Here is a 9,044-nt window from a genome sequence, read left to right as displayed (position 1 = left end):
CCTTGAGGAATTTGCTTATTGTAGTGTTATTTCAGCTCTCATCTTTGAAACCTAATGTGCCAGGTATTCCTGGAGCCAGCTTTTAGAGTTTGGGGAAAATGATAATGGTTCCTTTTCCCTGATTAATTTGTAGATGCTGCACAAAACCTTTCGGCATGGCATTTAGATTAGCATATAGTATTTTCAGTTGAATGTAAGCAACAACATTGTTATGTTGCTAAAAGTCAAAATAAGCTTTTTTCCTCTTTTCCCATAGTCAGTCTTCATTTTCCCATGTTCCTGTTTGAGCTGTTGAACAGCTTTAGATTTCTCCCTTAGATGAATGAAGAGTGCAGCACTTCAGGTGGCATTTGTTGCTTGGTTCCAGTAATGAGCATAGCTGAGGGTGTGGATCTGCAGTTTCCTTTGACCTCCCTAGTGGTCTCCAGAGCAGTGGGAAACATTCACCTGATTGCTATCTTTTGGTGAAGCTGTGGTAGATTCATGCAGATGCAGCCTCCTTGCTGCAGCATGAGTAATGTGACGGCATCAGCATCAAAACACTTCTGACAGCACCTAGCAAATGAGGGAAGTGTGTGGGAGGGTACTGGGGAAATATGTAAATGGTATAGTACACGTGTTAATTTTGAAACAAAACTGAGTGAGGTAGGTAGGAGGGCCTGAGAAGAGGTATCTTTGGCCTGGAATTCTGCATTTAGGAAACGTTCTCCCTGTTATGAATGGTTCTAGTGGGCTGTGAACACCTTCAGTACACGATCCAGAAGAGAAATGAAACAGACCTGCTGCCTGGGCTCTTCTACCTCCCATGAGTTACTGCCTGGCAGTGCGGGCCCCTCATACTGCCCAACACCTCAGGAACTGGGATGTTCTCACTGTTATCCACACTGCTGGCTGAAGAAAGAGCTGTCTCCTCACAGGCTGTAGGCAAGGTGGGTGGCTGGTTTTCATATCCAGGCTGAAGTCCTCCATACAGAGTTAGGAGCAAACTTGTCTTTATAGCCCAACAAGTATGCTATAGACCAAAGCAAACTACTTGAGGTAGTGACTTAATCCCACAGTCTTGCTGAATTTAGGGAGATGTAACAGCATGCTGTACCCATGGACCTCCAGACACTTCAGACATAGGGATCAGATGCTTGTGAATGAGCTGATACTAGTCCATGTGCTTGGACTCTCATTTCCTCAAGAGCTGCTGCTTCTCTTGAATACAATATCTGTGCAACTTTAGGGTTAATTTTCTTGCCTGTCCTTGCAGCAGGGGTTAACTCAAACTTTATTCTTGATAGGCACAAGCAATAAAAAAGAAGTTAGTGTCCTCGGTGCAGGATAAGGATGCCTTTAGTGTGGGTGGTGGGTGCAGATGGGCTGCAAGTAAGGGTACAGAGGAGCAATTAACTTGCAAACAGCTCCATGGAAAACAGGAGTGATGTGATACAGGAGAACAAGGAAACTGGTGATGGGGAGCAGCTACACCAAAGGGCTCAGCAGCCCGTGTAGTTTGGAACTGTGTTTGCCTGTGGTGGATGGCTGCCCAGGCCACTTGGCTCTTCAGCAGGAACACAGCTTTGCTTGTCTAGGCCCAGCAGAGCCAGGGCAGGATGAAGAGAGCAGTTGTGTTGGCAACCAGAGATGGGTCTGTCCTAAGTCCTCTCTGCTTTCCCAGTTCCAGCTGGATAGATGTTTCCAAACACCATTTAACAGCTGGTGTCCACAGGGACTGGCAGAAGTGTAAATGCTCATACTCTGCCATTCCCTTTCATATGCAGAGGTAGCCCGGGGCATCCTGTTTGGACCCTTAGCCGTCCACACAGTGGGGCTGGGGCCAACCCTGCTCTTCCTCGCTGGTTGGAGGGTGACTCCTGTGGGAGCAGAGGTCTGCAGTGCTATCACCAGCAGGGAGACCCCAGCTTGGGCCCTCAGCACTGTGCAGAGCCTGGCAAGGGGAAAGGATAGAAAAGGAGATCTTGGCTCTTCTCCCTCCCCAGTTGAAGCGAGTGAGGGGCTGCCAAGGGCTTTGCAGCAGGGAGAAGAAAGACAGCGTTCATGGGAGCTGCGTGACTCCAAGCTGGTGGGCTGGGAGCCAGGCACGTCAGCACCTGATGGGCCAGCACATGAGGAAAGGCTTCTTGCTCCTTGCCTTCTCCAGAGGAGACCTTTCAAGGGGTCTCAGCCCAGTGTAGTGAGGTCTCTCCTGCCCTACTGCCTATTCTGGGCTGGACTGTTGCCTGTGTGGGGCATTGCACTGGCACAGTGTGCTGGGGAGGTCTTTGCCAAGGAGCCTGGTTCGTTCACTGTTACCCTGGACCATGCTGTTTGAGACAGCTGCCCAGCATCCCTGCTGCCTGCCTGTGTCCTCCACTCTCTGTTAACTTGTGGGGGCAGATTTGGGGGACCCGTGCTCAATCCTTTGGCCATCTGTGCAGACTCTGCAAAGCAGCAGCCTCCAGTTGTGCACTGGCTGTGTGGAGGCTGCACGGATTGTTCCCAGAGAGAGTGCAGGGCTAGGGCTGTGGGGGTGATCCTGAGGGCTGGACAGTCATCACCTCTCACAGCAGATCCCCACCCCTTCTCCAGGCAGGCTGGAGCCTGCCTAGAGAATCCCAGAAGCCACTGGACAGAAGAGCCCTTGTGCAGCCTTTTTGGAGAGATGCCTGGTACCTGCTGAGGCAGATTTTCCACTTCTCAATAAACAGATGCCTGGCTATGTCTGGGCCATATGGTGTTTTGGACTCTTCTGTCCCTGCACAACCTGTCCTCCAGCCCTACAAGCAGGTGAGATTGCTCAGGGCTTGGATCCCTGGTGACAGCTCCCTGCATGCTGTGGGAGCCATCATCGCTCTGGTGCAGGGACAGGTGCGACATGGAGCACGTGCCTCTGGGAAGTGCTGCCCAGTCAGTGTGGCCTTGACACTGGGTCACCATTCCAGGAGAGGTTTGGCTGTGCAGGTGGCTTGCCCTGCTAGCCCAGGATCAGAGGAAAGCATACCATGTGAGGGTGAGTAAAAACCAAACTGTACTTCAGGTTTGTGATCAAGGGTGATTGTGACATCCTGGGGACACCTCTGAGGCTGGGATGAAATCAGACTTTGCCTGCCAGCCAAGAGTCTGTATCAGAGCCAGAATCTCTGGCACTGGATTCACAATCTTAGCCTGTAAGCCATTCCTACAGGAGCTGCTACATCCTTCCTGACTTCTCCAGCAGCCTCTGCTGCTTTTCCCACTCAGTCAAGTTTATTGGGTGAGGGAGTGCCTGAGGCTCAGCATCAACAGCTGTGCTCACTGTCAGGCCCTTTGGATTTGGGATGTGCAGGGAGGAGCTTTGCCCTTTGGCAGCACGATGCAGACCACGAAGCCAGCCAGCCCTCTGGCTTTTCCTGTGGGCTGAGGGTTCATCCCACTCCTGCTATGGTTGCTCTGCTAACCTGACCTTCAGCTACCTGTGCCTCTGTGCTTGCACACACAGTGCTGTCAACTCAGGTGCCTGGGTGCACTTCTGACTCATCATGTGCTGCCTGGGCAGCTCCCCATTTCATCACTGTTACAAGTTCACAGCAGTGGGCTGTGAAACTCCATTCCCCTTTTCACCCCCACCGCTCAGTCCCATGCACTCAGGAGGGATAAAGCCCTGGAGCTGTCTGCCCTGGCCAAGATACCTCACAGCAGATGCTGTGCCTGGCTGGGGTGCTGTGTGCCATGGTCTGTCCCTGGCACCTCTCTCCTATGGAGATTTCTGTCGCACAGTGCAGGGCAGAGGAGCTGATGCTTCCTCAGGCACTCTGGCAGGGACCAGCCATTTCCATCTGCATAATGGGGACTGTAGCACAACCACCATCAACCCACTCTGGGATATTTTTAGGCCTGGCTGTGCTAATGAGGGAGAGATGACAGACTCGCTCCACATCCAGGCCATGTGATACCTCTCCCAGCTGCAGCCACCTGGTGCAATGGGAGAGCCATGGGCTGTTTCCCCAGGGAAGGCAGCACTGGGCTTGCTGGGAGCAACTACTGGTGCAGGATACCACCATCCTTCTCCCTCTGAATTTGAGCAGCTTCACTGCTTTTGAGAAAACAGCTTAATTGAATTCCCCAGGTCTCACTGGCTCTTGACATTGAGGGTATTTCCTGGCTTGTGAAGGAAAAGGAGGGAGGTATCTGAAGCTGTGGGACTGAAGCATGGCAGTGACCATGCTTGCACATGAACTGGAGAGCCTTTTCAGCTGAGGTCTTTGGCTTTTCTGCACAACCTGAAGTTTGGAAAGTTCTATGAAAGAAGGTATTAATGTTTCCCCTTTTCATCAGAGCCCTGTGTGGGGCTGTAGCTGGTGGAGTGGAAGGAGCAGTAATTTGAAGGTGACTGGAGTGAGTTGATGGAGGACAGGAAATCTGGGGCACAAGGCTTGTCTGAGGCTGGTCCCTCAGCACTACTGGGAAAGCCTGTCATGAAACAGGTCCCCAAAGCCCTGGACACACAATGACAGAGTGCTGCTGGGAGGTGACATTGCCAAGCCATGACTGTGTCGTAGGTGCTGTTAGATGGGAGAACTGTCCTACACAGGATCTATGGCTGGGTTAGAGAGCAGCTGAACTGGGCTGGAGTAGGCTGCTCTGTCCAACTTCATACCAGGCTCAAATGCCAGCCCAGGTGGGTTGTAGGTGCTGGACTCTGAACACAGGACTTGTCTGGGTGACTGCACAAAGCAGTTGTGCTAGTCTACCCCATCCACCAGGAACCGGTCTGTCGGGGAGGGTGTCACTGGTACCAGACCACACTGTGTTTATCTTATCCCATCCCTGCATTGGAAGGACTGGTTCAGCTGCAGGTGCAAACATCCCTCAACTGACTACAGAGACCTGGAAAGTTCCAGCCCTGAACTGCTGCTTCTGTCTGGCCCTGTGGATCTGCCAGCATCCCCCAGCATAGCAGTGGCTCAGGTGATGGCTTCAGAAAGTTCATATTCCCTTGGCTGTGACATAGGGAGTTGGTTCCCGTGGAGCAGGGTGGAGAAGCTTTGTTGGTGAGGCAGAGCTTTGCCCCTACCTTCTTGTGGCTGGGCAGGATGGGCTGCAGCTGCAAACAAGGACCTGCTGGCACGTTGTCCATGACTCCTGGGACAGGGGCAGAGTCCTCCATTGGCTGGCAGCTCTGTACATTCACTGTTTAGGATCCCACTTACTGCACAAGGATCTGGCATCCCTGTAGTTCTGTTCTCAGTCATACCAACAAAGACTTGTGTAACTTTGAGTGATGTACTCGGAGGTGAGTGTGATTTGAGGTGTTTCAGCAGCACCCTCCTGTCTGTGTCCCTGCCTGTGGTTGGCAGCTGCCTCTTCATTAACCTCTGCTATTAACCCACATCCTGCCAGCAAACAGAGTGCCCAGAGGCCTTTCCCCCTGGCTACTCTAACTCCCTGTTGTGAAAAGCAAATGCACAGATTGTCACAAATGCTGACTCTCCCAAACTGAGTATGTTCACGTCCCACGAAGAGTGCGAACCCTTGGCCATGTCCTGCAGCACAGGGGTCAGGGCAGTGCAAGCTTAAGCTCACATCCCCTGCACCCTCCCACACAGCTCCTATGGGCCATGCTGGAAGGCTCCTCTTCTTTTTTCCTTTTCTCAAGAGGGAGCAGATAAGCCTCAGCACCTAGGAGCAGGGAAGAAAGGCACTGGGACATGGCAGGGCTACCTCAGCTGGCAGTGCCCCAGGCCAGGCAGCCGTTCTCATGATCAACGCTGAAGCACCTCCACCAGCAGAACCAGCACTTCCACCACCACCTTCTCAGTGACTGGCAGCATTTGAGGTGCCTGGTGTTTTCCCTTCCTCCTGCCTCTCCTTGCCCTTGCTATGTCCCATCTCCTTGATCGCTTTCCTGAGCATTGTGCTTGCCCTGGTCTCAGATGTGTAGGAGGGTGGATGCTTCAAGAGCATCTCTCTGGGCTCATGGCCCTGCACCCTGGGAGATGTCGATGTCCCCTGGGTGCATCACGGGGTTTTGAGAGGGGCAGTCAGCCACAGGGGTGCAGCCTGTGGCTCTGCAGATACACCCAGGGACTTGCTTACCAGAGGAAGTGTTGCTAACCATTTCATTTGGGCACGTGGGGAAGAGATCAGAGTGACACAAATGGGGAAGGTTTGTAAATCTGAAGTGGATACTGACTCGGGCACTTGTGCTGCTGTGCTTATGCTTTGGGTGTAGGCATCAGCTCACTTGGGTATGTATGGGAGACACAAATATGAGCAACAGAGCTGGTTGCTGTGTTGTGTGAAGGTTACTGGTGCATAATTTGGGTTCAGAGGCTCCAGTTCACCAGGGAGCAAGGGAGAGGAGGTTCAGATTGAACAGGATGGAAAGAGGAGCCCATGGATAGTGGCCCCATCACCATAGAAGGCCAGCCAAAGGTGCACAAGGGTTTGCTTCAGTGCAAGTATTTAAGTGCTGAAGCTCCAGGCCGGAAATTACACATTCCTTGGGTCAAGGGCTGGCAATGAGCGCAGCTGCAGGTAGTGTAATGCCACAGAGCCAGTTCAGGCTGTTGTACCTGTTTTTAGAAAGACGTGCATGAGCTGGAAGAGCAGGTGAACAAAACTGGCTTCAGGCAGAGCCCTCTGCACCAATCCACTACCTTCTCTGGCATGCAGGAATCAGTCCTGGCCTCCTTTTTGCTGCTGAAGCTGTTTGGACAGGAGATCAGGAGGGGAGCTTACAGGTCAGAGCAAAACAGCAAGTGTGTCCATGCAGCATTTCTTCTTCGTGCCTGAGCCACAGATGTCAAAAAATTGAGACCTTAAACTTGTTGAGATCTAGTTGAGATCTAAACTTGTTTTACAAGCTGCTTCTTAGCAAAGATGGCTGCCCTATTAATTACAGTGAGCATGCTCTACTTAATTTCAGGTTTGAGTTTTTCCAATCTTCAGCTTCTTTGGCTCCTGCATTTTCTTCTTCCCATACCAGTACTCTGTGAGGAGACCCTCTTCTGGGGCAGAAATACCTCGTACTCCTCACATCCTATGCAGCCTTATTTGTTGCATTTCCAACCCTTAGCTCCTTTTTTGTAGTGGTGTTGCTGCTCCTTGGGATTTCTGTGCTTGTTGTGAAATTTGGAGAGCTGTACCTGACATCAAGTTGGCTTTGCCAGAGCTGTAGCTCTGCTTGGAAATCCCCTCCATGCCCCTCTGATTCATGGTCCTCAGAGCTAAGGTGCAGTGCTGCAGGCTAATAGCAACAGTCATGTGTGTGGGGACAGGTTTTTTTTCAGCTTTTTTCCTGAATTTCACCTCCTACCCCTGCTTTCAGGGAGGTTCTCCACCCTGTGGTAGACCCTGTCTTCTCCATTCCCAAAACCCTTTCTTTGCAGCCCCTCGCCGTGCTATGGGCTATTATAATTTTCCCAGGCCATTGAGCTCATGCTGTAGCAGCAAGCCGCCTGTTCAGTGTTTTATCAGCCCAAATATAAGCCTTCCTCTTGTCATCCAGACAATTGATATTGAGATCTATTAAATGGTATTGGACCAGGGGGCACTGGATTCTAGGTAGGCTTCCTGTTGTTGATGTCTCTCTATTAAGCCTTGGCTCACTAACAGATCCCAGAATGTAGCTGTTAATACATGTAGGTGTTAATCTACTTGAGCCTTATTAATTCTTTATAATACATACTTTTACTTAAAATCCTACAGCATTATTGAAAGCAGTGGAGAAGGCAAAGTCTTCTCTATAGAAGCTACTGCTCTCAACAGACAGAACTTTCCTTTTGCCCAGGGTGCAGTTTCTCTGTGTAACAGCCTCAGGATGCCCTTAGCTGTGCTTTCACCTACTCAGTGGCAGTCTGGGGCTCTCTGCCATTTCTCTGCCCATTGCTTTGACCCTTCATTAGGGTCAAAGATTACACTGGCCTCCTACCAGCTGACCATTCATTAAAAATTAACACATGTGTTTGAGAGAGTCTATGATTACATCATCAAATTGTTAGTAAATCACTTGGGCCTGCAGCATGAGTGTGGCTGGTTTGGGGAGCTGCAGATTCTCGTTGGCCACTGCTTTGCCAAATTTCCTCCTCTCTGTGACAGATCTGTGAGATGGAGTCACTCCTGCCATTCCCATTTGAGAAGAGGCAGTGGCTGGATGGTGCCTGCCTGCCTTGCCTGGCTCTTCCAGCTGTTTTTATGGTATGAAAGGGGATGGGGTAATGCCTGTCTGGAGAACAGATGAACCCATTGAGGTTCATGGCCATCACAGTTCTAACTGTCTCTGAAATTCAAGTTCATTCAGCAATCTTCTCAGAAACTCAAAGACAGCATTCCTGGCTTCAGAGAGGCAGAACAGCCACAGCTGGAGCTGGGCTCATTCAAGATTCCTGCAGCACTGGCATGAGGAAATGTACTGTGATATCCAGTGATGGCACCTGGGCTGAACAAGATTCCCTATTTCGCTCTCAGATCTCAGGTAGGCTTCACTGGAGAGGCTGCTGGGGGGAGGTTGTTTTAGCTGGTTTCTTAAGGAATTAAATTAAAGATGGAATCTCCACCTATCCTATTACTTTTAAGAGGCTGTGTTCATGGTGTGTAACCTGGTAACTAGTGCACAGATTCTACGGTGACTGTTGTCACTCTGAATAGCATGGGTAAAATATTAACAAGCATTGCAAAATATTTCCCAGACAGACAAACCAGCCTAGATGCCAACAGGCACTGCTTGTTTCTGTGCTCTCCTCACTGTCACAGCACAGCAAGCTACTGGGAGTAGGACATTTCCTCCTGAACAGCACACCAGGGCTCAGCACATCTTCCTAAGTCCTGCCAAGCTCAGCTCCCCCAAATGTGGCAACCATGACATCCATGATTCTAGGACAGGGAGCGAGTGAGGGAGGTGTATGGGAGTGGAGGTGTCCTCAACCACCAACCTCCATCAGTTCCTGGATGTGCAGCTGAGATACAGGTGTTCTAACCTGACAGCAGGGGGTCTGGAAAAGATTAAAGACAATTCTGCCTGAATGCTTATCCTGATGCTATGGCAGAAAGGACTAATGCAGCCCTTTAAGACAGAAAAT

The 9,044-nt window shown here is 50.8% G+C and overlaps 1 protein-coding gene across 6 annotated transcripts in view; it reads left to right on the top strand.

Moving 5' to 3' along the window:
* Positions 1-7,619: 7,619 nt before the first annotated feature.
* ST3GAL3 (ST3 beta-galactoside alpha-2,3-sialyltransferase 3) overlaps positions 7,620-9,044 on the top strand; it is a 178,144-nt gene continuing 176,719 nt past the window's right edge. The window contains exon 1 of one of the 6 annotated variants that reach the window (XM_042779551.1): positions 7,620-8,440. The gene's annotated coding sequence lies outside the window, so the exon portion shown is untranslated. The remainder of the gene's footprint in view (positions 8,441-9,044) is intronic. The other 5 variants (XM_042779549.1, XM_033066987.2, XM_042779553.1 and 2 more) reach the window with 5 other exon arrangements.

Source organism: Catharus ustulatus, chromosome 9 (assembly GCF_009819885.2).
Source record: "Catharus ustulatus isolate bCatUst1 chromosome 9, bCatUst1.pri.v2, whole genome shotgun sequence".
Classification (NCBI taxonomy): Eukaryota; Metazoa; Chordata; class Aves; order Passeriformes; family Turdidae; genus Catharus; species Catharus ustulatus.
Note: the sequence above shows the minus strand (reverse complement) of the source record. Positions and strands in the feature narration are given on the sequence as shown.